At 40.2% G+C, this 27,959-nt stretch overlaps 1 protein-coding gene and 2 non-coding genes across 8 annotated transcripts in view; 2 read left to right on the top strand and 1 right to left on the bottom strand.

The window, feature by feature from the left end:
• Positions 1–24,768, bottom strand: part of LOC145346828 (uncharacterized protein KIAA0232-like) — a 100,722-nt gene extending 75,954 nt beyond the window's left edge. For 4 of the 6 annotated variants that reach the window (XM_080194678.1, XM_080194633.1, XM_080194669.1 and 1 more), the window contains exon 1: positions 24,557–24,768. The gene's annotated coding sequence lies outside the window, so the exon portion shown is untranslated. Of the gene's footprint in view, positions 1–9,415; positions 9,510–24,556 lie in introns of all 6 variants that reach the window. The other 2 variants (XM_080194643.1, XM_080194652.1) reach the window with 2 other exon arrangements.
• On the top strand, positions 6,911–7,109 carry LOC145351541 (U2 spliceosomal RNA). Its single transcript, XR_013888423.1, has one exon. It is a non-coding gene; the product is annotated as a U2 spliceosomal RNA (small nuclear RNA).
• LOC145351383 (U2 spliceosomal RNA) lies at positions 14,755–14,944 on the top strand. Its single transcript, XR_013888393.1, has one exon. It is a non-coding gene; the product is annotated as a U2 spliceosomal RNA (small nuclear RNA).
• Positions 24,769–27,959: the final 3,191 nt, after the last annotated feature.

The raw sequence follows: 27,959 nt of genomic DNA on the forward strand, positions 1-27,959 counted from the left end.
GGAAGAATCTCTCTACCTCTATCCTATCCATCCTCTTCATTATCTTATACGTCTCTACAAGATCCCCCCTCATCCTTCTAAACTCCAACGAGTACAGACCCAGTCTATTTAGTCTCTCTTCATAGGCCAACCCCCGCCCCCCCCATCTCCGGTATCAGCCTAGTGAACGTCCTCTGCGCTCCCTCCAAAGCCAATATATCCTTCCGCAAGTTTGGTGACCAAAACTGCACACTACTCCAGCTGTGGCCTCACCAGCACCCTGTACAGTTGCAGCAAGACCTCCCTACTTTTATATTCTATCCCCCTCGCCATAAAAGGCCAACATTCCATTCGCCTTCTTGATCACCTGCTGCACCTGCAGACTGGGTTTTTGCAACTCGACTTTCTGACAATTAAGCCTGGTAAATGGCATCGGGCCTGGTTCACTCGATCAAGTTGGTTCTTGTAATGCAAACTGCCCTGTGTTAATTATCTTACCAGGTTTACTCTAGGTTCCAATTCTATATTTGATAAGGAAATAAAATTGGGAATGAAACCTGCTGGACTGCATTACCTAGCATCTGGTTACAAAAACAAATGAGAAGTTGCTACTGCTGAAGCTCTGCAACTTCAACTCCAAACCATTAGCATTATGGTATGATACTGATATCTAATCCATGCACCAAGCTAATTTAACTGCTTTATTCAGTCCACATGAGGCCCTTTTGACTTCAAGTGAGGATGTTTGCTGATGAATGCCAATTGCTTTACATCAAGACTTAGGCTGAAAAGTGCAAGTAATATTCGTGCCATGCAACCACCAAATGATGACAATCTCCAATAAGAGAGTTTAATCATCTCCCCATGACGTTCAAAAGACATCATCATCACTGAAACCCCACTATTAAAATCCTGAGAGTTATAATTGTTCAGAAACTCAACTAGACCAACCTCACAAATACTGTGACCACAAGGCCAATCAGAAGCTTGGAATTCTGCAGCAAATAATTCAACCTCACTCTGTCTATCATTTAAAGGCATTCATCAGGAGGGCAACAGACTGCTCCCCATTTGTCAGGATGAGTGAAGCTCCAACACTCAAGAAGCTTGTCACCATCCAAGTCACTGCAGCCAACTTGGCAGCCCATTGACCACCTTAAAACATTCACTATCACTGGAGCATAGTAGATCTGTGTACACCATGTGCATGATGCACAAAACAATTAGCCAAAGGTCCTTCGACAGCACCTTGCAAACCCGTACCCAAAAGAATAATAGTGACAGGTATGCAGGAACACCACCACCTTCATGTGCCCTCAAAGTCACATACACAACTTCAAAATATATTGCTATTCCTTCATGTTGCTAGGAACTCTTTGCCCAACAGCACTGTAAGAACTGCCAAAGTTCAACAAGGTAGTTTACCTCCACCTTCTCAAGGGCATTTATGGATGGACAATAAATAATTATCTTGCTAATTATTTTCACATCCCACAGCTGAATAAAAAGAACCTGACAGCTCTGCAGTACACTGGGGCAAAACTAATTAACCAGACAGCCAAGTTCACTGGTGGGTAGAACCAGGAGAGGTAAATGTGCCAGTAAAACCTGGAATTCCTCAAATATATGTATCTACACATACATTCGTGTTCTCAAGTCTCAATGCATGTCAGATATCCACTGACAAAATACTCTCACATCAGCAAAGATGTTGCTCCCAAAACAGTATCTGTCCATTTTTCTACACAGATGTTCCTGGATGCATTTATAGCCAAAATCAAAGCAGCTCCTTAACAAGGCAGTAAACCTGGATAACCACATTCCTACAAAAGGACAATATATTTGACACCCAAACATTTCTAAGATCAGCGAGGATGAATTGACAAACTTTACAATAGGCAAAACTGTAGACCCACTATTAAATTGGAGACCTGCAATATTTAGAATTAGGGAAGAGAATTGTTCACAAAACGTGAAAGCACAAATGGTGTAAGGCAGAATCCAGCATTGTTGCAGTTAACAATATCCTGGAAGATGTTATATAGGCAAGTTCCACCTTACACTTTTCTTTTTGACTTATCTTGCAGTAAAGTAGCTGAAATACTTTTCATTCAACACACAACTGGTGCAGTTTCTATTGTTGGAAAATAACAGTCACAATAGAAACTAAATTAAGTAGTTTGCTGGGCAGGTACAATTGGAGCTCTGAATTAAGACCAATCCTGGTTCATCTTGCTATCCCTTTGTCACTTGTTCTTTTCAAGTTTAAATTCCATTTTCCTGAACCAGTCCTTGTTAAACATTTACCTTTTCATTGGGGTTCCTCCAAAATTAAAATTGCCCACAAGATGTGGGAAACTGCCCAGTATGCCCTGTCCACAAAAAGGACCCATTAAGTCCTGTCCACAAAAAGGACAAATCCAACTTTCTTGCCCCATCAGTATACTCTTTACCATCAGCAAAGCGATGGAAGGTGTAGTCAACAGTGCTACCAAGTTGCACTTGCTCAGCAAAAGCATGCTCAATGATGCTGAGTCCAGTTTCTACCAGGAACACTCAGCTCTTGGCCTCATTACAGCTTTCATCCAAATATGGGCAGCAGAGCTGAATTTAAAAAGGTGAGATGAGAGTAACTGGCCATGATAAGAAGATAGCATTTGACAAGAGTATGGCATCAAGAAGCCCTCAGTGGAGTCAATGGATACCAGAGTGGGGTGGAGGAGGGAGTTACTCTCCACTGATTGGAGTCTTACCTCACACAAAGGAAGATAGTTGTGATTGTTAGAGGTCAATCACTTCAGTCCCAGGAGTTCCTAGATGAAACCATCTTAAGCTGCTTGATCAATGACCTCCACTCCATAAGGTCAGGAGTAGGGATGTTCGCTGTTGATTACATGGTCGACACCATTCACGACTTCTTAGATACTGAATGCAGCCCGTGTCCATTTGCAGCAAGATCAAGATAATATTCGGGCTTGGACTGACAAGTAACGTTTGTGTCACGTAATTACCAAGCAATGGACCATCTCCAACAAGACAGAATCAAACCAGCTCCCATGACATTCAATGGCATCAACATCATTCAATGTCCCACTATCAAGATCCTGGGTGTTACCATTCTTCAGAAACCGAACAGAATCAATCATATAGTGTGGTTACAAGAGCAGGTCAGAGATTGAGAATTCTGCAAAATAACTCACTTCCTGACTCCTCAAAGCCTGTCCACCACCTACCTACAGGGCATAAGTCAGGAATGTGATAGAATACTCTGCCCACTTGCCTGGGCAAGTACAACTCCAACAGCAATCAAGAAGCTCGACACTATCCAAGACAAAGCAGCCCTCTTGACTGACACCCCAACCGCCAGTTTCAACATCCACTTCCTCCACCAGCAACACACTGCAGTAGCAGTATATACCATCTACAAGATGCACTATGTTGTTTATTTAATTCATTGATTTTCCTAGATATTTTTTCCCCACTTCCATTCTCCCATATAGTGATATGTAATACAGTATCCTAATGAGATCGTAAGGAAAACAGGAGTAGGCCAGGCCATTAGTCCCATCAAGGACGCTCCACCATTGAACAAAATCACAGCTGATCCGATTGTGAGTTTAACTCCAGTTTCCTGCCTGTTTCCCATAAGCCTGGACTCCTTTTTCGATCATAGTAAAGAAATTTTAAGGTTGATCCAACAAATTCTGCAAGTCTTTGGGAAGTACTTGTATAATGAAAGGCTTAGAAAGCTTCTTGTATCTAGTGACACAAGGCAGGTGAAGCCCAGCTTCGCATCTGTCTGCATAGCTTGCATTCCCTGGAACAAGTAACTAGCCTAAAGCCAGAGGTTGTAGTCCGAAAAGCACCAATCTGCATCAAGCATAGCTAACTCCTGCTCTTACCACATACCATAGGTTCATTGGAAGGGTTTGCGTGTTAATAATTAACTTGTCTGGCTGCATTATGAATGTGCCTTTCATGGACATGAAGTCATGGAATGGGACTCAAACCCATTGCATCACAAGACCTTCTCAGAATGAAACCTCTCTGGAATAATAATCTTCTATTACTGCTGCTACCAGCATTTATATAATGCCTTTAAATGTGGCAAAATGTACTAAAGTGTTTCACAACAGCGTTAATCAAAATTTGACACTGAGTCACAGTAGAGGCTAACAGGCCAGATAACTAAAAGCTTGGTCAAAAAGGTAAGCTTTAAGGAGCATCTTAAAAAGGAGAAAGGTGAAGAAGCACAGGGGTTTAGAGAGAATTTCAGAGTTTATGGCTGAGATAATTGAAAGCATTGTCCTGAGTAGTGGAACAATCAAAATATTGGAAGTGCAAGATACCAGGATTGAGGGAAGGCAGAGATCTCGAAGACAGGAGGAAGTTACAGAGATTGGAAGGAATGATGCCATGCAGAGATTAAAAAACAAAGATGAGAATTTTAAAATTGCGAACTAGGAGCTAATTAGGGTGCATTGGGTGACAGGTGAACTGAGCTTTGTGCATATTAAGGTAGTGACGGCAGCGTTTTGGATAAGTTTAAGTTTATGTAGCATGGAAAATGGAGACCAGCCAGGAAGGCAATGGAATAATCAAGTCCAGAGGCAACAAAAGCAAGGAAGAAGGTTTCAGCAGCACACAGGCTGGGGCAGTGTCAGAGACGAACAATGTTACAAAGATGGAAGTAGTGTGCAGTTAGTGTACCTTTAAGAAAGTTTTTTTTAAATCATGATCTTTGCAGCTCTCACAGCTTCAGTATATTTTTAGCTTATAGCCTCAGCTGATGTCATTTGTTGCTGGCTTGTTCAGAGCTATCCTTTTCTTGCTGCTTAAACCAGGTTTGTTTATTTTTACTGGGATGTTTACAACTGCATTCTTTGGAGGAAAACTGGTTGGCAGGTCAGGTGACAGACCTCTTTCATTTTCAGTTCTGAACTTTAAAAGGGACAGCAAGTTGAAAAGAAGTGTCTCTCTCTCTCCACCCCCCCCCCCCGGTTTTAGAAATTCTAGATTAGCTGAAAGCCTTCCTGGAGAAGAAAATCTGCTGTTGGTGGCTTGACCAGAGTCTACCTGGTGTTCTGGGAAGCTGTTCTGACTTTAAACCGTTCTGGATGTGTCAAGAGAACTACTAGAACTTACAAGACAGAGTTCTCAATTCTCCAACCAAAGGACTCAATTCCAGTATCGTATGAGCATTAGACTTTGCTGTGTTGAACTTGTTTAATGGGTTTTGTTTGTTGGATTGATTTGATTAGAACATCCAAGATATCTTTGTTAAGGGTTGTGTCATGGTTGTTTTTGTTTTAAAGGTTATTGCTAATTTTCTTTCCATATATATTAACTATATTCTTAAATAAGAAAGAGTTTTGAAAAAAAGCTCCCTAGTGGGTCATTTGAATCATATCTGAAGTGAAGCATATATGCTTATCCTAGCCAAATTCAAGATGCAAAACTTGGGCTCCACAAAATACTTAGAAGTTTCTGACCTGAAGCTTAACAGTAGACAGTTTGGTGATGGAGTGAAGGTGGAAGCTTATCTTGGTCAATTGCAACACCAACGTTGCAAATGGTCTGTTCAGCTTTATACAGCTGCAGGGAATAGGGATCATGATGTGGCCTGAGTTTGTGGCAGAGACCCAGGACATTGGCCTTTGTCTTCTCAGTATTTAACTCAAGGAAATTTTGCTCATCCAATACAGGACAATTCCTCAATAATTCCTTTTTCTGTGCAAAGAAATAACTTTGTTTTTCGGTCTTTAGATCTAATGCATATCGTACAGTGATCAGAGCCATCACATATATTTTGACCTTCAAAACAGCTGTTTGATGATGCCTGTGACAATCACTACGAGAATCTATGCCCAATTGCACTTAGAATGGCAAACTACAATTAAGTGCACAGGAACAATTAGATTTAAAATAGGAATTGAACAACCACTAATCTTTAAATTATAAATTTTCAAAAAATATATATTTTTAATCAAATGGCACATTCTTTTATGGTTATATGAAAGCTTCACTGAAAGTTGCATCATGTTTTATAGAGAACAGTAATAAAAATCACAAGGCACAGCTATCTTGGTAAATACAAAACATGGAAGCAGAAAAGTCTATTTGCCCAACAAGCTTCATCCTTTTGCAAGTTATTTATAAGCCAATCTATCACTCACTCATTGTATTAACATCCTGAGAAATGAAACTGCAAAGCTACTCTCCCAAAAGGTAAATGATGCCAAATTCCAAGATATCTATTTACTTTTATCATTATATTCTTAATACAATACTGGTCACGTTCAACAATGGCATCAAATTCTCTCATTTGGAACATTTTGAAAAGTTACCGTAGTCAATTGCGACAGCTATTCTTTTAATGTTGCAATTAAAACTTCCTTTCACAGCATGACAAAGACCACTTCAGGAATGCAAGTTTAATCATACATTAAGTGCAACCAATCTAAACATCAGTGTTTAGTTCACAAGAAAAATAAGGGAGTGGAAGATCTATTTTTGTTCCTCCAGCCAAAAAATCTGGTCACTCCATTACAACATCCAGCTGTCTCAAATAATTATAATTCTTTTGGTTATAGAATACAATTCAGTCTGTCTGTGGATCAGTCTTACAAAAAGTTCCTACCATTCCTAAATTTGCCTTTCATGACTTTCCTTTGTCCTATTGTCACAGTTTCATTGCACTGGACCAACCCTGTACCCCCATCACAAAACTGACCAGTTTGCTCAGAGTTTCTCAATCAAAATCACTTGCATAAATTGGGAATTAAATAATGGATATCCAAGTGCAACGATTAGGGCAACAATCACCTCTCAAGTGGAAATCTGTGCAAAAATATTGGTAATGTCACTTAAACCCCTCTGGTACAATCTTGGCAATTTATAACTTGTTTTTAGTGGCACTAATGCTAAACAAATCGTTTCTTGGCCTTTTGGCTAAGATCAAGTGTATTATTGACATGCTGCACTTGGTTTAAGTCATTAGGTTACATTTTAGCTTAATTTGAAGCAATTTTTAAAAGCAGCATCTCGGCTTTTTAGCTAAGATGCAAATGAGATCAAGCTTAGAAGGAGGAGCTATGCCTACTCCAATGGGCTTGGATCATGTAGATCAAGCCCAAGGCAGGAGGTGAGAGCCCCGTCTTGTCAGCTTGGATTGGGAATGTCTCAACTTGTTGAGATTCTGAATTGGATTTTATTTGATTGAACAAGAATAAAAACAAGAAGCAAATCTTGTAAAACTAAAATGTTTCCATTTCTGACACTTGATGTTTCCCTACCATAGCTAATCTTTTTCTACAACCCAGCTGTGACTGTAGCATTATATTCTGCATTCTTTCCTTTCATTCTCCCTTATGTACTCCATGAATGCTAATGATTCATCTGTACAGTGAGTGAGAAACAATACTTCTCACTGTATCCCAATAGATACAACAATAATAAATCAAAATGGCTTCGTCAGGTCCAGGAGAACTTAAGAATGTAAAGCTCTCTCCATTCTACCTTAACAAGGTCCCTCAGCCCAAGGTTTGAAGTAAACTCCTTACTGCACCAGGATGAATCTTCTTCAGTTTTCCAGACCAGGCATCCTCATATCTCAAATCAAGATAGAGAGCCAGTATAGTTTTTGTGCTCTGGACTCCAAACCGACTAAAACCAAGATGGAGGCTGCATAAACTCATTTCACATGAATTACAGCTGGTGCAATCGTGAGTTTCAATTCTGGTTATCAGCCTCATATGAAGGACTTCATCAAATAATTACCAGCATTGTTTAAATTATTTTGTTCCCCTGTTCATTACTTTGGTCACTTCTTCAAAAAAAATTCACATCAGATTTGTCAGACATGATTTATCTTACGATCAACTGAACGTTTATAGTGTTCAATCACTCCAACTTAATTCGAAACATTATTAATTTCCCAATAACATTAGACTAAGTGGTCTGTAAAGTTCTCTGGTTTCCCTCTCTCACATATCCCAAATAAACTCTAATCTAAATTAACTGTACCTGAATCTAAAGAACTTTGGAAGATTATAGTTTGGGCACCTACAATTTTCCCAATTACTTATTTTACCCTGGATGGAAACCATTTGGGCCTGGGGATTCGTCATGAGTTATTTTGTTACTTTTTTAATCTTGAAGTCCTTGCCCCTGATTCAGTACAAGTTTCCTTGGGATATCTGTTATGCTGACCTCTTCTTCTTCAAGTACTAGCACAAAGTAATTCTTCAGTATATGTGCCATTACTTTATTTCCATCAACAATATCATTAATTTCAGTTTTGAAGGGGGCCTGCATTACTCCAAACCACTCACCCTCTTTCTCTTTAAGTAACTGTAATTTTGCAGAGAAGACAGAGGCTACACCATTATAATGACAGGAGCATCATAAGCAGGCAAGACACAATAGTATCTTTTATATCACTTGCAAGCCTCTTTTCATGCTTTATATTTTTAAGCTCTACTTTGTCATCCGTTGCTGTTTTTTCCAATTTGCCAGGATCTCTGCTCCTTTCTGCACGTTGTTTTTAACTCTTCTGTCATTCATGCTTGGGTTTTTATTTGCCAAGTGGTGCTCTTTCCCCTTAGGAGTAGAAACTAGTTCCGTATCACCTAAAATTCCTTTCTGAACATCTACCTCTAGTCAATCATTTCATCCATTAACAAGTTTGTCCACACAATCAAAACTACATAATTGTTCTGCTTTTATGGCTCCCTGTCAGATAGTATCAACATCAGCTCACAATATCTTCAAACAAAACATTTGACATCAACATCTCCTGGTTCCTTATTTGATCCCCCAACCTTACATCACCAAATTTCAACTAGCTGAAGTCCACCCCCAATATTCTTAGGGAGTTTTATCTGCAGTATTCATGGCACCAGAGAAACAAGACAGATCTCAAAAGCTCAACTGCCTAGAACCACAATGCAGCTCCAGCTCAGTGACAAGTAGACAATAGTCTCTGTTGAAAAAGTGGCATTTTTACATCCCAGCGTTATACAAATCTTTGTCCATGTAGAAACAGATAAAATGTTAACTACATTCGCTCAATCTGCCTCCAATAGGCTCTGACTCATGTTTTGTGTCAACAGTTTTTTTTAATATCAAATCATCTTAATTCTCTCACAAAGTCAACTATTAAAGATTGATATTATTCTCAGGCCAGTGACCTTGGAGTAAGTAAATTTCCTTCAGAATACATTAGTGATGTCATATGCATGGGGTTCTGCAACATTTGAAGCTTTTATCCAATGACAGAAATGTACAGCTATGAGCATAATTTTCTCACAGAATTGTAATATCCAAATAAGCAGCACATGGCAGACAAAACATATTTAACATTGCACAGATTGGGAAGAGCAATAGAATCTCTCACATTCCTAAACATGTCATCTGATAGGAATTCCTCTCTTACCTACATCCTCTGAGTTCTCTCTCTTCCCATCACAACTTTTCTCATCTGCAGTATCGTTAGTAGATCGCCTGTGTTTTTGCAGAGGAGACAGAGGCTGCACCATTATAATGACAGGAGCATTATAATCAGGCAAGACACAATTGTACAATATCCCTTATGTTGCAAAGAAAAATGATTAGTCTATAACCATTTGAAACCTTCATTATTAAAACCTATTGAGAAAATTGAGAACATCATATAATTTGTGAAGTGCAAGAATATTCATAATTTTAATAGAATACTGCTATTAAATTCAGAGAGAGAACTAAATTGTGGGGTGGAGCTGGAAATCTTGGTCCTAAATAATTTATTTCCTTCATTAGCTAGAATGCTGCAAATTGCACTCCATTGTGTCAATTGTTGGGGTTTGAAAAGGGTGAAAAAGCTTTGCCTTGAGAAAAGTTACATCATTAAGCTCAAGTAGCATAATTGTATAACAATTTCTGAATAAAATGGGCTTGACAAATATAACTTTACAAATGGAGCTAAATCCTCATCTTCCTGAAAAGGTTTGCCACCAAAAGAAATGGGTCAGATTGGGGATGATATTAAAAAGTTGATATTTTAGAGAACTGAGCAAAACAAATTGCTTGGTGTCTGGGAGGAACAGGGACTGGATTCTATGTTATTATTGACATTCAAAATGTGAATGGAACCTGTTAACAGACAATTTTTACACACAACAGAAGATGAGATTGCAAGCAATTGGGGATAGAGTACTAGATTGAATTGAGGATTGGCTGACTGATAGAAAGTAGAGGGTCGGGAAGATTTGGTCTTTCTCTGGCGAGTGAAATGTAGCTAGTGGGGTGCTGCAGGGCTCAATCCTCAGATGTCAACTGTTTACAATCCGTTTTAAGGATCGGCAAGGGGGGACAGAATGTAACATAGCAAAATTTGCAAATGATACTAAAATAGATGGAAAAGCAGGCAGCGAAGAGGATATAAAGATTCTACAGACGGATATAGATAGGCTAGGAGAATGGCCCAAAATTTGGCAAATGGGAGTTTAACGTGGATAAGTTTGAAATTATTCATTTTGGCAAAAAATTGAAAGGCAAATTATTATCTAACTGAAAAGCAGATTCAAAATGCATCCGGGCAGGGGGATCTGGGTGTCCACGCTCATGATTCACAGAAAGTCAGTATGCTGGTGCAGCACATAATAAAAAAGGCATTATGTTGGCATTTATTGCAAAAGGAGTGAAGTATAAAAGTAGAGAGCGTTGGATAGAGTGTTGGTGAGACCACATCTGGAGTATAGTGCCCAGTTTTGGTCTGCTTATTTGAGGAAGGATATGGTGGCTTCGGAGTCAGTTCAGACGATGTTCACCAGATTGATTCTGGGGGTGAACGGGCTGACCTATATGAGGAGAGATAAACAGTTTGGGCTTGCTGGAGTTTAGAAGATGAGGGGAGATCTCATCTTATATAAAATTTTAAAAGGGATTAATGAAGTAAATGTAGACCAAATGCTTCTTCTTATGGGCAATCGAGAACAAGAGGTCAAAGGTGTAGATTGCAAGGCAGTAGATTTAAAACTGAGAAGAGGAGGAACTACTTCTCACAAAGGGTGGTGAATTTGTGGAACTTGCTGCCCATAGCATGATGGAGTCTGAATCACTGAATGGTTTCAAGAAGGAGATAGACATACTTCTAATAAAAAAAGGGAAAGAGGGATATGGGGAACAGGTGGGGAGATGGATTTGAGATCAGGAAGAGATCAGCCATAATCTGATTGAATGGCACAGCAAACTGAAAGAGATTAATTTGCCTACCTCTGCTCCTAATTCCTATGTTCCTATATCCGAACAGAACAAATAACTAGGACCACTTTCATAGTGAAAAAGACCAAATCATGCATTTTCTTAAGAGTTAGGACGGTCCGCAGGAGACCACTGGGTGCTCAGCTTACACACCTACTGAACACTGAAAAATATTAGGAAGAAGAATAGAAACAAACTGAAAAATTAATAAAACTCAAGAATAACTTCTGAATCGACAGGCTTGTGAACAAAGTACATTGATCCGTTTTTTTTTTGGCAATTCTGTGACTAAAGTAAAAGAATACTTGTTATAAGTTATTTACGTTTTTACATTTGTAAAGTTACATTGTTTTAGGTATATTTGGAAGCAAAATAGCTGGTCAAAATAGTGAAGGAAAAAAATTATTCAAGCATTCTGATCTGTTGCTTTCATGGTAGTTGCCAAATGTTGATTGTTAGTTTTAAAATCACCTTTGAAGAACTGCAATTGTTTGTAAGGAGAAAAAATGATTTAATTAAAACAGTTTTAGAGTATGGAGTAAATAGTGCTAACTAGTTGGTTACAATTATGATTTTATTTTACTGACCAGGAGACATACGCCCATGCCTGATAATATTTTCTGCCTTAAAGGCACACTTAGGTCAGACTCCTATTTATTGACTACAGCTTAGCCTTCAACACTATTATTCCCACAAAACTCATCTCCAAACTCTGTGGCCTGAGCCTGGATCCTGAATCCCGAACTTCCCCTCAGACCACAAGTAAGGATAGGCAACAACAACACCTCCACAAACATCCTCAACATCGGTGCCCCACAAGGATGTGTTCTCAGCCCCCTACTATACTGCTTATACACCTATGACTGCGTGGCCAAATTCCCCTCCAACTCGTTTTTCAAGTTTGCTGACGACACCACCGTAGCGGGTCGGATCTCAAACAATGACGAGACAAGAGTACAGGAATGAGATGGAGAATCTGGTGAACTGATGCAGCAACAATAATCTCTCCCTCAATGTCATCGTCGACTTCAGGAAATGGAAAGGAGACGAGGATGAAGTAGAAACGGTCGGACGCTTCAAGTTTTTAGGTGTCCAGATCGCCAACAACCTGAGCTGGTCCCCCAAAGCTAACGCTATAGTTAAGAAAGCCCATCAATGCCGTTACTTTCTCAGAAGACTAAGGAAATTTGGTGAGCTACGACTCTTACCAAACTTTACAGATGCACCATATAAAGCATTCTTTCTGGTTGTATCACAGCTTGGTATGGCTCCTGCTCTGTCCAAGGAACTACAAAAGGTCGTGAATGTAGCCCAATTCATCATGCAAACCAGCACTCCATCCACTGACTGTCTATACTTGCCAGTGCCTCGGCGAAGCAGCCAGCATAATTAAGGACCCTATGCAAACCAGACATTCTCTCTTCCACCTTTTTCCTTTGGGAAAAAGATACGAAAGTCTGAGGTCACATACCAAACGACTCAAGAACTGCTTCTTCCCTGCTGCTGTCAGACTTTTGAATGGACTTACCTTGCATTAAGTTGATCTTTCTCTACACCCTAGCTATGACTGTAACACTACATTCTGTACTGTCTCATTTCCTTCCCTATGAATGGCATATTTTGTCGGTAAAGCACATAAGAAATTATACTTTTCATTGCATGTTAATACATGTGACAATGATAAATCAAATCAAATCAAAACATGAAATGTTTTATCATAGACATGAACGTGCATTTATACAACCCCTTTTTTATCCTCAAGATGAACTAGTTACTTCGCTACCAAAAACGTGCTTTTAGTATGGCCAATAACGCAGCAGCAAATGTGCATATTACAAAGTTCAGGGATGACAAACTACAAAATCAGATAATGGGTGGAATTCTCCAATCTCATCTGTACCCAGCCACTGCAAGTGAAGATGGAAAATTTGACATTCCAGCCAAAACTCCATTTACTGCAGCAGCATGGGAGAATCCCAGCTTTGATTGAGGTTGGAGGTTTTGGCAAACCTGTTTCTGTGGTGTTGACTGAGATATATATTTTGGCCAGGACATCAGGAGAACTTTCACGTTAATCTGAATAGCATTACTGGGTATTTGAGAAGGCAGGTAGGGCTTTGACTTAGGCTTTACCCCAAAGATTACACCTCTGACAATGAAGTATTACTTCAGTACTGCATAAAGTAGTAGGCTAGATTAATTATGCGTCCAAGCTTCTGGAGTTGGGCCTTTTGGTTCACAAACAAGAAAATATGAGGAAAAAAACTAATTGGTTTATCTAGACTGCCTCATACTGTTGATACAACATTGACACTCCCATCCAAAACCTTCTCACAAAACCACATGATCAAAAATCTAGGCTAATTCAGGGGCAAAATCTGAAAAATTCCCTATTGAATTCTTTAAGGAATCCAAACCAGTTTCATGGGCCATATTAGCTCTAACATGTTACAGACTTTTTATGTGCCATCATGATCTCCAGCCATAAGCAAGTCCTGTTTATCTAAACTTTGAACACTCCAATCAAACTATTAACCTTCCTTCTCTGTTCTACTAAAACAGACCGGGCTTCTTTACTTTCTCATAACTAAAATCTCTCATGCCCAGCATTGCCACAGTAAATCTCTTCTGTCCCCTCTTAATGGTCTTAGCGGAAGTAGGGAGCAGCACAGCCATGAAGTGACTTAAACACAAGCATAGGGAATTCAAAATTGAGGCTTTGAGAAACAGGGAGATTTAAAGTACGTCAGCAAGAGGAGGAATTATTGGGTGAGTGGGACTTGGTGTGGGACTAAATATGGGAGCATAAGAGTTTTAAATGATTGAGGAAGATCTGGTACAATGGCTAAACTTGCACATTAGATACTGATCACATTTATGTCACTTGGACTTTTTTTGGGGAAATTTAGATGGAAGCCAGAGAACTCATAACATTAATAAGGGTAGGCAATTAATTCAGAGGGAACCAGGCAAGGAAAGCTGAGATAAGATTCAAATTACTGACAGTGAAAAGTTATTTGTTGTAGAACGTAATGGAAGAAATAAGGGAGTATTCTCAAGGCCTTAGGAAGTAGTACACAGTGGGAGTTTTATAGAATCCCTACAGTAGAGAAGGAGGCCATTTGGCCCATCGAGTCTGCACTGACATCAATCCCATTGGCCCTATCCCCACTTAGCTACCCTGCTAATCCCGCTAGCCTATTACATCCTGGGACACTAAGCGTTAATTTAGCATATCCAATCAACCTAATCTGCACATCTTTGGACTGTGGAGGAAACCAGAGCTCCCAGAGGAAACCTACGCAAACACGGAGAGAATGTGCAAACTCCACACAATGACCAAGCCAAGAATCGAACACAGGTCCCCGGAGCTGTGAGGCAGCAGTGCCTCACACTTTGCCACCGTGCCGCCCAAAAAGTTTAAAGGAGTAAGGATGAGGGGAAGGTGGCAAGGTATTCAACAGAGGAAACAATGCCAAAAGTAATGGGTGGAAAATCAAGGTTTCATTTAGTAATGAAAGGCCATATGCCACAATTGCTTCTCAGCCTTTTGGCTAAGATCAAGTGTAGTATTGACATGCTGCACTTGGTTGAACGTCATTAGACTATATTTTATCTTCATTTGAAGCAATTTTTAAAAGCAGCATCTCAGCCTTTTGGCTAAGATGCAAATGAGATCAAGCCTTGGAGAGGTGCAATGCCTACTCCTCAGCTTGGATCATGTAGATCAAGCCCAAGACAGGAGGTGAGAGCCCTGTCTTGTCAGCTTGGATCGGAAATGTCTTACTTGTTGAGACTCTGAATTGGACAAATAAATTTTAAAAAATGCCACAGCAGCAGTTTGAGGAGGTTTCAGGAAGGGAAAAAGTTGCAATTTATAACTCAAATTACAGTCAAAGCCACAATGTCATTGCGATCATCCACAAGAAGTTTGTGGGTGTCAAGACTCTTTTCTGAGAGTGAATTAATATTCTGAAGGGAGACAGAAATACACCTTGATTTTAACAAGCTTCCTAAGCAGCACCTGATTAAACCATCCAAGAGCTATTTGCACAATAGGCATTGCATTTCCTTTATCAACGGGTGTTATTACTTGCACAAAGAACAAGATTATTTTTTTCTCAGGTGCAATTTGCATTTTATAAACCTGTACCTGTTGTCCTTAATTAACTCATGTCTGCTTGCTAAGTGAGAATGAACATTATCCCACATTAGAACTCTTAAAACTTATCCTACACGGATCTGTGGTTACATGCAACTCTGTCCCCAGATGAGACTTTACAAAGCCAACGCGGAAACCCTCTGCATGATTTTCATGTTCAAGGCAATTTTCAAAAGATTATCGTCAGTGCTATTACCTCTCGTATTTTTCTCAACTGCACGTGCTGTCAAAAAATCCACCACCAAACCAATAAAAACACTGTTGGGCCCTCCTAAAACTGTCCATTATTTCACGATCAACCTGGGTTGTAAAGTTAACATCTGACTTACTTTTTTATGAAAATTGTCATCTCAACTCTCTCTCTCTCCTGTCCCCTCTGCCCTTACCTTCAACAATAAATGCATCTTCTCCCAGAGGGTAGTAAATCTTTGGAATTGTCTGCCCATTGAAGCAGTAGAGGCTACCTCGTTAAATGTGTTTAAGTCACAGATAGCTAGACTTTTGACCAATAAGGGAATTAAGGGTTATGGGGAGCAGGTGGGTAAGTAGAACTGAACCACTATCAGATCAGCCTTGATCTTATTGAGTGGCAGAGCAGGCTCGGGGCTAGATGGCCTACTCCTGCTCCTATTTCTTATGTTCTTACGTGAGCAACTTATGGACTTCATTATCACTAAGACCAAGACCACCTGATCAGCTGTGTCTGCCACTTCCCATCCCTTGCACTAGTCCAAGCAGGCAAACTTCCTCTAATGCTTGTCTACTTGCATTTTTTGTGAGTTCCTCTCCCATTTCCCCTTAGGCCCTCTGAGCTTATCTTGACCCCGAGATCCACTTCCTGCTCCTTCAATTCCCACTAAACTGATAAGAACATAAGAAATAGGAGCAGGAGTAGGCCAACTAGCCCTTTGAGCCTGCCCCGCCATTCAATAAGATCATGGCTGATCTGTCGTGGCTCAGTTCCACATTCCCGCCCTCTCCCCGTAACCCTTAATCCCCTCTCTCATCAAAAACCCATCAACCCGCGTCTTAAAAATATTTAAAAATATTTAAGATAACTGCCCAATGTCCCTTCTTTGTCCATGTTAGCAGATGGTTAACTGCTTTCTCTCTACAGGTGTCATTCCTCTCTCCGTTAAACCCAGCTTCATCACCCCTCAAACCAGAACCCACCATCACACCTCCAACCTCCTTTTCCTCTCCTAAGTCCGTGAATGTGTTGTTGTCTCCAAAATCTTTCCATATTTAAATCCTTACAATCTACCTCAGAGACATCTACCTCTTCCACAGTACCAGAAAACTCACATTAAAGTCACAGATGATACCTAATATGAATATTACAAAGATGTATCTTTTCTCCCCATTCTTCTCGGCCTGTCTGCAGACTTTAACATAGTTGACCTCACTATTCTCCTTCAAAGCTTGGGTGGAATTGTTCTCACCTGGTTTATTCTTATAAAATTACAGCAAGAGAATCACTTGCAATAGCTTATTTTTCTGCTGTTGTGTCCTCTGGTGTTCCCCTGTAATCTATACTGGGCCCGCTCCATCTGCATGCTGCTTCTTAGCAACACTATCTGAAACATCCAGTTTTGCCTCACATTCGCCTCTCTGGATTCATCCACTGTTGCTAAACTATTTGACTGCATATTGGACATCCAGTACTGGATGAGCAGAAATTTTTTCCTATTAAATGTTGGGAAAATGGAAGCCATTGTTTTCGAACTCTGTTCTATAGTCCATTCTCTAGCTGCTGATTCCATTTCTTTTCCCAACAATGGTCTGAGACTATGCCAGTTTGCTCGCCACCTAGATGTCACTTTTAACCTCAGGATTAGCTTCCAACCGCAGTGACCACAACACCATCCTAGTCTCAGCTCATCTGCTGCTGAAATCCCCATCTATGCTTTTGTTACCTCTAGACTTGACTATCCAACAAACCACTGGTTGGTCACCCATAACTCTGTTGCTCATGTCTTAACACAAACCAAGTCTGATCACTGACCTACATTGGCTCCTGGTCAAGCAACATCTTGATTTAAAAATTTTCCCTTTTGTTTTTAAATTCCACCATGCCTTCACCAATTCTGTAACCTCCTCCATTCCCACCACTCTCAGATGCCTGTGGACTTTTAACTCTGGCCTCTTGTGCAGCTGCAATATTAATTGCTCCATCAATGGTGACCACACTTTCCAAGCTCTGGAATTCTGACCCTAGTCATCTGATCTAATACCTCTAAGTCGCTCAGTGACATATCTTGTTTAATAATGCTCCTGTGAAATGCTTGTCTTTATCAACGAATCAAATGCTATCCAGATCATGGTGACAGAGGAGCAAACTCTGTCATTAGAAGAGTTCAAAATTGATATGGTGGTGGTACTGGATAAATTGAGATACTTAAAGTTGACAAGATACCGTGAGCAACGAGATGTATTCAAGGATATTGAAGGAAGCAAGAGTCGAAATTGCAGGGTCAGTGGCCATGATCTTTTAGTTTCCTCTACTCTCAGGGGAGACGCCAGAAGACTGGAAAATTGCAAAAATTATGCTCTTGTTCAAAAAGGTTTATAAAGATAAGTTCAGCAATTACAATCAGTTTAACTTCAGTGAGGGAGGAAATCTCTAAAAGCAATTATTTGGAATAGAAAAAAAAAATCGAAAAATGTGGGTTGATTAGGAAGCAGCAGCATGGATTTAAGGGAAAATCATGTACAACTAACTCATTGGAGTTTTTTGAAGAGGTAAGAGAGTTGTTGAGGTCGCTGCTATCGATGTGGTGTACAGGGACTTTCAAAAGGCGGTGGAAAATAATTTTAAAAATACAGTGCTGCACAACAGACTTCTAAGAAAAGTTATGGCAAATGGAATAAAAGGGACAGTCGCAACATGGGTATCAAATTGGTTGAGTAACTGGAAACAGCAAGTAATGGTCAATGGATATTTTTGGGCAGGAGGAGAGTTTAGAGTTCCCAGGGATCATTATTGGACACATACTTTTCCTGATATTGATTAGCAATCAAATCTCGATGTGCACGGAACAATTTCAAAGTTCGCAGATGATTAGAAACATTGAAAACTGTGAGGAGGACAGTGTAGGACTTCAAAAGGACATTGACATGTTGGAGGAGTGGGCAAATAGGTGGCAGATTAAATTCAATGTATAAATTGTGAGGTGATTCATTTCGGTAGGAAGAACATGAGAGACAACACAAAATAAGGGATATAGCCCTAAAGGGTGTGCATTAGTAGAGAGGCCTGAATATATGTGTGCATAAGTCATTAAAGGTGGCAGGACAGGTGGAGAGGGTGGTTCATAAAGCATACCGTATCCTAAACCAGTGGTTCCCAACCTTTTTATGTCACGGCACATCTCCTTACTAAAGAAATATGAGGCACACCTCCTATTTTCTCTGAACTGCTCTCTAGCAAAGACCTTTTTGTGCGATTTTCAGCCCGCATTCACCAGAGAGAACAGCAACTCGGAGCGGAAAATGCATAGAGAGAATTGGAAACGCAGCTTTCCATGTTTCACTGTGGAAGCCAAAAATGTGATTACCATGACAATAATGCTGAGCACTAGTAGCCTCAGTTTCAGCTATCACGAATCCTATGCCATTGACTTGGAAAAATTTAAATATTATGATATTAATGTAAACTGTATGAGGGGAACCTTCATTTCCTTAAAAACACACCACAAAAGATTTAATATTTTGAATGAGTCATCAACACGAATGCTGATTGTTTCCTTCACAGATGCTGCATGATTATCTGAGTTTCTCCAGTCTTTTTTCTTCTTGTGCCAGATTTTCAGAATGTGCGGTATTTTGATTTTGAATTAATATTTTGAGCACTATTACCTCAGGTAGAAAAATGAAGTTTGAGACAAAAGCAGTAACAATTAAAAAGGAAAGAGGAGAAAGCTGATCTTACAACTGGGCATTAGCTAAACATAACTATAGATACAAGTTCATATAATCCCTACAGTACAGGAGGCCATTCAGCCCATCGAGCTTGCACCAACACCAATCTCACCTCGGCCCTATCCCCGTAATCCCACATATTTACCCTGCTAGGCCCCCTGATATTAAGGGGCAAATTAGAATGACCAATCAACCTAACTGCACATCTTTGGACTGTGGGAGGAGACCAGAGTATCTGGAGGAAACCCATACAGATGTCCTATGCTTTATTGTTAGTGGCATAGAGTGCAAGGAAGTTATGCTAAATTTACACAAGATACTAGTTAAATTTCAGCTGGAATATTCTGGGCATCACATTATAGGAAGGATGTGAATGCATTGAAGAGAATGCAGAAGGAGTTTACAAAAATGGTTCCAGGGACAAGAAACTTCAATTATGAAGATAGGCTGGAGAAGTTGAGACTGTTCTCCTTGGATAGGGATGTTCAAAATCATGAGGGGCCTGGACAAAGTAGATTGAAACTGTTCCCATTTGTCAATGGGATGAGCACAAGAGGGCACAGATTTAAAGTAAGTTGCAATCGAAGCAAATGTGATGTGAGAAAAAATGTTTTTCACATAATGAGTGGTTCAAGTCTGGAAGTGCTGCCTGGAAGAGTGGAGGAGGCAGGTCTAATCAAGGCATGTTACTTGAATAGAAATAATGTGCAGGGTTACAGGGAAAAGGAAGGAAAATGACTCCAAGTCGTAACATTCATTTGGAGAGTTGGTGCAGTTATGATGGTGGGCTGAATAGCCTCTTTCTACTCCATAACAATTCAGTGGGATGTTTTATCACGTTAAAGGAATTGAGATTCAAAATGTATTCCACTTTAATTTCCACTAACATTTTCAGCACTATTTCTTAATCCATCTCATTGTTCAATTCCTTCTTGTGTACCCTTTCATTCCCAGAATCATAGTCATCTGTATGGAAAAAAAACAAAGAAATCTACTCACCTATCTGCCATTTTTTTTAAAACATTTGTAACCAGTCCTATTCCTTCCTCAATTTTTATTTTGTGTGGTTATAACTTTTTTTTCCATTTCCCTTTTCAGTTCCTTACTGGTCTTTCTTCTTCCTACCCATATTACTTTTTCATTCTTTCTGCTTCTCTTTTCTGTTTCCTTTCCTTTTGACTTTTAATTCAAACCTAATTACATTTAGGAACTGCTTTGCCAATGATCCTCCACTGTTGCTTCACCTTCTCGGTCCTCTTGATACCCGAGAACTAAATCTGAAATAACCTCCTTTCTTGAAATAAAAACATCTACAGAATAACAACTATTTTCTAGAAATTCATCCCCTTTTCTCTTGTGGTCTCAGACTCAAATTTGTTCTTTCTCAGAACCTCTAAACTGTGAAATGATTTGGTTCCTTTAGTCTTTCATTCATTCTATTATGACTTAGCTCATCTCCTTTATTCCTTTCAACTTTAGTGACAGTCTCGCACTATCATTCATTTTGATTTCTCTTAGTGACAAGGTAAAATATAACACAGTGATGCACATCTAAATGTTAACAACTTAAGATTGTCTAATGTTTATATAATAAGCTAGAGTATTACTGCGAGAGGATAATATATTATGTTGAATTTCAGCCCCCCTAAATTGGTCTGAGACTAAATTTGAGAACAGAACTTTTCAAAATATGGATCAATTGTACCTCAATCATCACCCCAACAATCAACTTAATTTGGACATCATTCCTGCACTAACTTCAACTCATAATTATTTAATTTTTTTGCAACCGATTGGCCATTAAGGAGGCAGATAATGATAATTGTGCAAATTAGCATTCTGTTTGAAATAAAAACTCTGTTTTTAACAGATCCATAATAGGATTATAAATAAGACAAATTTTAGTGCAACACTGAATATGGAATATGTGCAATAATTAAAAAAATTCAATCTCTGAAATCATGATCAAGTAGGAAATAGACTGGTTAATTGCTCCTAGTTGTCAATAGTCATTTCTACTCTTCACCCCCACCACTCAAAAAAATAAAAACATTGATTTCCTTTCTCCCCAAGTACTCACTCACTCCTCTGGTGAAAATTATGAGCATTTACTCTCAGAATGGTGGTTGAATATAAAGCAAACTGGCACAAGCCAAGAGGGAATATTTTTTGCATTCGGCATCAAAAAACCAAGAATACACTTCCCAAGATTTCAGGTATGGTTGAAGAATATCATATTTTACTCCAATTGAATTGTTTTTTGAAACAAAATAAATGCTTTCTACATATGAAAACTAAATGACAAATTAAACTGCAAGTAATATATTGTTGCACCTTAAATGAACATATGTTCATGAATCGAAATATCTAAATGATCACCAGTAATGTCATCTAACAAATTAATCTGAAAATTCACAAGTCAACGATTCCAAAACATGCTCTGCAGCATTACTGGCAACTCCCACAGACTTCCCGGCAACTGCAGTGCTGATGGCAAAATGACGCTGTATGTAGAAATGTAGTTTGGGTAACGACATAGGATATACGGCACAAAATACAGGCCATTCGGCCCGACCGGTCCGTGCCAGCAACTCAGTAGCACAAGCCGAGCACATCATTTACTACAGTAGCAGCAAATTTTACCTCATAAACCAAGAAACAAGCTATGCAATTTAAGATTGTCCGCTAAACGCACTTCCACACTAAAGATTTGAATTAATGTAATTAAACCTCTTCCGATACTGCAATACAGAAGCCACACTGCGCAACACTTAGGTCACTACTTCGTGTTATTTTCTGTATTACTGTTTCCCTCACAATTCAATTATTTTCAGAAGCAACGATAATTTAGGACAACGAAAATCATGGTGAAAATCCATTTTGACATAACCATTTATAATAGCTTGCACTATGGCTTATTTCAAAATTTAAAATAAGGCAAGCAACTAGAAAAATTCTTCCAACCAACTTCAGGAACGTTTTTTTTAAACTTCAACTAACTACAATTGTTGTCGGGACTCCAACGTTTTAGGTTCCCACAATTATTTTTAAAATAAAAATTATAATCATGCCAAGGGACAAGTGTTATCACGTCGAAACAGAAAAGGTATGTCAACATCATGGTTTCGCGATTGGCAGCTGCAGCAACAACTTGGTCACTCTAAGGCGAGTGGTCTTATATAATTCATCCCCAGCCCCATATCCTAACATATTTATATTGACCGATAAAGGTATAACTTGTTTCCATATAGTATTCATATATCGAATCGCACGCCCGTAAACTATTAAACAAGTTAATTTTACACTTGATTTTTTTTCTGACTGAACATTAACAATTGAATAAGACAGACTTAGATCTTTGGTTACCCAAGGGTCTCAAAACCATGACATTACATTTACAAAAGGTCAAAATAGCGAAATGGACTTTGTACCGAAAAATTCAATTATTTTTATAAACATATGAGAACACTAAGTAACAACATAATCTGATCGGCTAATTAAACCTAAACATTCCATATAAAAATTCTGATAAATCGTCATAAAATCTAGGGTCTCTCCGGAATGCAGTGTTAAAATATAGGGTCCATGATTTGCATTGAACGGGATTTGTGGCGGCTATTTAAACGCTGAATTATAAGGTTGTGCATGCAAACCCGAAAATGCTACATTTGGATCATCGCTTTTAAAACCGGGGTGTCAAAATAACGCCAGTGCTCGTATGTGAAATTGAAAAATGGAAGATTGTTTCTATTGCAAAAGAAACATAACGAACTCTCCCGTCACCGGTTCCTGATAGAGAAATGGTATCTCGTACACCAAAACGTAGCTCTTCTCACAACGTCGACAAAAACTGAACAGCGGACCCTACACCAGGTGGACCAAAAACCACAGTCGCAATCCGACATCTCACCACATTAAGAACCTAACCTTCTCCATCTACTAAAGCATTGACGGGAAAATAAAATTCGGTTTCAGTTGTCATCCATAGCCTCAAATTGGACCAACTGCCTGAATAAACAAACCTGAGGTGCATAAATAAATTGACAGGTGGAATAAGAAGGGTCACACCAACCAGTATAACACTTTCGTATGCAGAAAATGAACAAGCTGGAAAAGGGAAAATGCTGGATAAATTCCAGCATTTTGAGTTTCTATTTCAGCCTTCCAGCATCTGCAGTCTTTTGCTTTTATTTTAGCTGTAAAACGCACGGGTTGCTTAAAGGGGGTGTTGCGGGGGAGAAGAAGAAAGATATAGATATATATCTATATACATCAAATACAGACATATACCAGCTCATTAAATACCGTTTTCAAATTCAAAATGGGGTTTGAAAAGTGGCAACAAGAGGCTGTAGTTAGGAAAAAAAATCTTTCGACCCCCATTTTTGAACTTGACCTTTTGCTCAACTTAGTCTATGAGCTGTATGGAAAAAGCCGGTCCCAACGGATTATTCGTTCAGCTCACATTTGCAAGAGAGGAAAAAAGGGTGGGAGACAAGGAAGTGCCCGTGTTCAATAGGATTTTTTTTACTTGGGAACCGATTACAATAAAACCCTGACACACTCTCTCACCCTGCCTACTAGCTCTCCAGCCAGCCACCCACCTTTCTGGTTGCGTGCTTCCTCCACCTAACCTGAACGAGCGGGGCGGGGCCTTCCCGCCAGGCCCGCCCCTTCGCGACGGCCCATTGGCCCAGAGCGAGCGCGGACGCCTTGACGTATGGGACCAGCCCACTCCCCAATTGGTCGGAGGCACCGTCAGTCACCGGACGTCACAATGGACAAGGAGACCATTAAGTCAGGTTGTCACCCCCACAGCCATTATAACTGGAGCGAGAAGCCCCAGCGGGTAAGGACAAACACATTGGGAAGAATGGGGGAGGGGTGGGATCAAACACATACGCACTTGCCCTTATTCTAATAAACCAACTGACAATTCACATGTGTGCACACACAGACACATATATATATAAGACATTGGCGTTCCCAAACAGGCATCGTTCCCCCCGCCCCCGGCCAAGGGGGGGGGGGGAATTATTGAGATCCAACGCCTGGCCGACCTGTCACTCGGGATGGTTGGTTTTTTTTTGAAATTTTAAATCGTTCTGACTCAGCTCGAGGCCGCCGGCTGACATTTAAAAAAACACAAACACGCCCCCACCGCAACCGGGGGTGGACTCCGCCACAACGGAACGCACGATCCCCCCCTTCCCCCACCGATGAGAGGGAGCAGAATATGAGGCTGAATGTTACCTTGATTTCTTCTCCTTCTTTGCAAGGAGGCAGGATGAGGATGGCGCGGCCCGATCTCTCTCTCTCTCTCGCTTTCTGTGTCTCTGTATGTCCCGGCAGTTGGCAAAGCAGGGATCGCCCTCTTTTCCAGACACCCGACACACGATCTCGTTCGCTTTGCTTTGCTCTCGGCTTGTCCTTGTGATTCGATTGACGTTTCTGTCCCCCCCTTCCCCCTTGCCTTTCTTTTTTCCCCCCCCCTATCCCTGCCGCCGCCGCCGCCGAAAGCCGCAGCCTGACAGAGCGCGAGCCAGCGAGCAAGCTAGCGAGAGAGAGAGAGGCCTCCTCCCCGCCCCCTCCCGCGTCGCCAAGGGGAAGCACGTAGTCAGGCGACAAGGCCGCCGCCGCCGCAGCACCGCCCAGCGCCCTCCCCCGCCCCCACCCCGAGCCCGGCCCGCCCTCCCCCCTCCCACCCACCTGTTCCCCGCCCCTTTCCCTTCGCAAGACGATCACTCCGCCGCCCCTTGACGTCACCGCGCGCAGATTAAAGGCGACCGGGCAGCGAGGGATGGATAATGTAGGTCCGCACGCGCTTAGCTGCGTTAAAGCTTTCATCCACCGCAAGTGCGGCCGTGTCTCCGTCCACGATCTCTCGAGGTTGTCGCGCGCCACTTTTGACCGTTGGTCGGTCGATCGCTCAGTCAGTCGATGCTGCGTGTTTTTTTTTATATATATGTATAAATGGGATGGATGTGTTCAATCCTAGGGCATCATCTTGTCGTGTGAGTTGACTTATTTTCCGGCCCCGGCGGTAGTAGGAGGGTTTTTTCCACCCCCCCACCCCCCGCCCCTTCTTGTTGTCGAGGAATTCTGATTTTTAAATTATGGACCAAGAATCGACCGGTTTCCCCTCAAATTAGGTTGTTTAAAAAATGCCAGACAGTGTTAAGATTTCGAGAGGCCTCCGTTCAGAATAAAATGGTTGCAAAGGCCAGGGCAGAGTTGCAAACCTGTGTCTTCATTAAGAATGGCGCACGTCCGAGTACAGCCAGGTGGGAGACTGCCAGTCTTTAGTAAAGTGCCTGGATGAGTTAGTACAGAGCTCATACTCATGACCTTCCGAGTTAGGACATGTGTGTTGCAGGTGAGTAATGCACATTGGCCTTACCTGTAGAGTTGGAGTTTTGACCTGGTCTTTTAATTCTCGTGTTAAGTGGGCACTATAAAGTAGGTAGGTAATGGGTGAAAGTTGCTATGGCTGCCATTGTGAGCTCACTGATGCTCAGTGCCAGTGAACATTGGGACTGATTTTTTTTTTACTCTGCTGATGGCTTCTTGCAAATGAGTTTTTACTAGACTATTGCCTAATAGGGTGTTAACCTCTTCATCTAGAACCATGAAGCTATTAAGGGCACAGAGGACGCCACTGAGTGCATGCTGGCTCACTGTAAATCTGTCCCATTCGGTGTTAAAGTTTATTTTTCCCCTTGTGTGTCCAGCCTTTTGAAATTATTCATTGACCTCACTGCCACAACCCTCACAGGTGGAATGTTCCAGATCATTATCGTAAAAGTTCTTCCTTGCATCTTCTGCTCCCTATTGGGGTTTCCTCAAACCTTAAATCTGTGCCCCTTAGTCCTTGTACCATCAATTAATGGGAACAGTTTTTCTTTGCTTATTTACCCGAACCTGTTATATAATGTTGGGTACTCCTATCAAATCTCCTTTTCTCCAAAGAAGTTGGGATTCAATTTATCCTTGTTGCCAAATTCCCTACTTCTGGAACGATTCAGATAAATCTCGTTTGTATCCTTTTGGGGGGCACTGAGAAACAATTGTTGCATGTTATGTGTTAAGCAATGATTGTATTTTCATTAATGGAAGAAAAGGTTTAATGTACATGTGATGTCACACATACAATTCAATGAATTTACCACTACTGCACCTACAATAAAGTTTGCTTTGTAAGATATTGAGCTGATCTTTCTCTTCCTACCTGTAATTGCAACACTATTTGCAGCCTATCCTTTCCTTTTCCCTGTGTACTGATTTTTGACAGTATAGTGTGCAAGAAACAATACTTTTCAATGTATCAGATGTTTTATTTCATGAAGCCATCAAAATAACATTGATGAGACCACCCTGTGATTTGTCATTACAACTTGTATTTCAAATTAATTTAGCAGTGTGGCATTTTAATTTGGTGATATTAACAGTATTTAATTTACTGTCCAAATTAAATTACTTAGACAGGAATAGGAGTAACTAACAGTTAAGTTGTCAGGCTGAATTTTAGAAATGCATGAAAACCATGCAACTCCTTGTTTAAAAGCAAAAATAAGTTCTTGTGCATAAGAGGAATTATTTTCTAGACATCTGATATCGCATTGTTATACTCTGGTTGGTAGGCCAAGGCAACCAGAAATGGATCCAAGTGTTTTTTTTTTGAAAAATTATCATGAAATTCTGATTGCTTTTTTATTAACTGGGAAAGATTTTTTGAAGAGGTAACCAGATTGGGGCAAGGTAGCCTGTTAATTTGGACTTTTGGGAAACTTCAAACAAGGGGCTGTATAATAGCTAACTTGATTAGGTCGGAGCCTGGTGGGATTGAATAAAGAACTGGGTACTATCTTGCAGGGGATTTTCTATAGTACCAACCGCCATACAAAACACTCCTAACGTTCAAAGGGTCCTATTGGGAAGGCAGATAGAGTAGCAAGGATAATTTAGTGTAAAACTTGAACTACGGTGGCCCCAAACACTTTAGGTAGGCCTCATCATGAACACTGTTCAAATCTGGTTCCCCCAAATGGTGGATGATGTTGAAGCCCCAAAAAAAAATCATAAGGAAGACCAGATGAATAATTCCATTTTATAAAAGCTCTTGGACTTCTGAGAGATTTAATTAAAATATTCAAATTAATGAAATAGCTAAATTTGTTTTGCAATTTTTTTGGCATGAGACTACACTCTTATCTGAGAGTACAGACTTTGAAATTGGTTGAGGGAAAACAGGGTGTCATGCTTACAAACAGTAGGTTTTCTGTCAGATAAGCTTTTCTTTATGCAAATTGTTATCAATACTTGACCAATGTGTCTCTAACAGCTCAGAGCTCCTTATTGTGACTGATATAATTCCTCAAAAAGGAAGTGGGACATAGGATATTTATATTAAAAAAATCCCAGATTTTTTAAACTTATGAACAGGCCTAACATTTTTTTTTACCATTCTGGCAAATTACACCACAAAGTCAAAGTACATAAGGCATGCTGATGCTTAGTTTTATCATGTCTGTTTGAACAGACTTGACCATAAAGCTTTTTGCCCACTTCAGTGTCCATTGTATTAATAATTTCCAGTTGAAATGCAGCTAAAGACATGTGCATCTTAAAGGGAACATTGTGCATCGCCTTTGTTCCC

Source organism: Carcharhinus amblyrhynchos, chromosome 1, assembly GCF_965287045.1.
Source record: "Carcharhinus amblyrhynchos chromosome 1, sCarAmb.v2.hapA, whole genome shotgun sequence".
Lineage (NCBI taxonomy): Eukaryota > Metazoa > Chordata > Chondrichthyes > Carcharhiniformes > Carcharhinidae > Carcharhinus > Carcharhinus amblyrhynchos.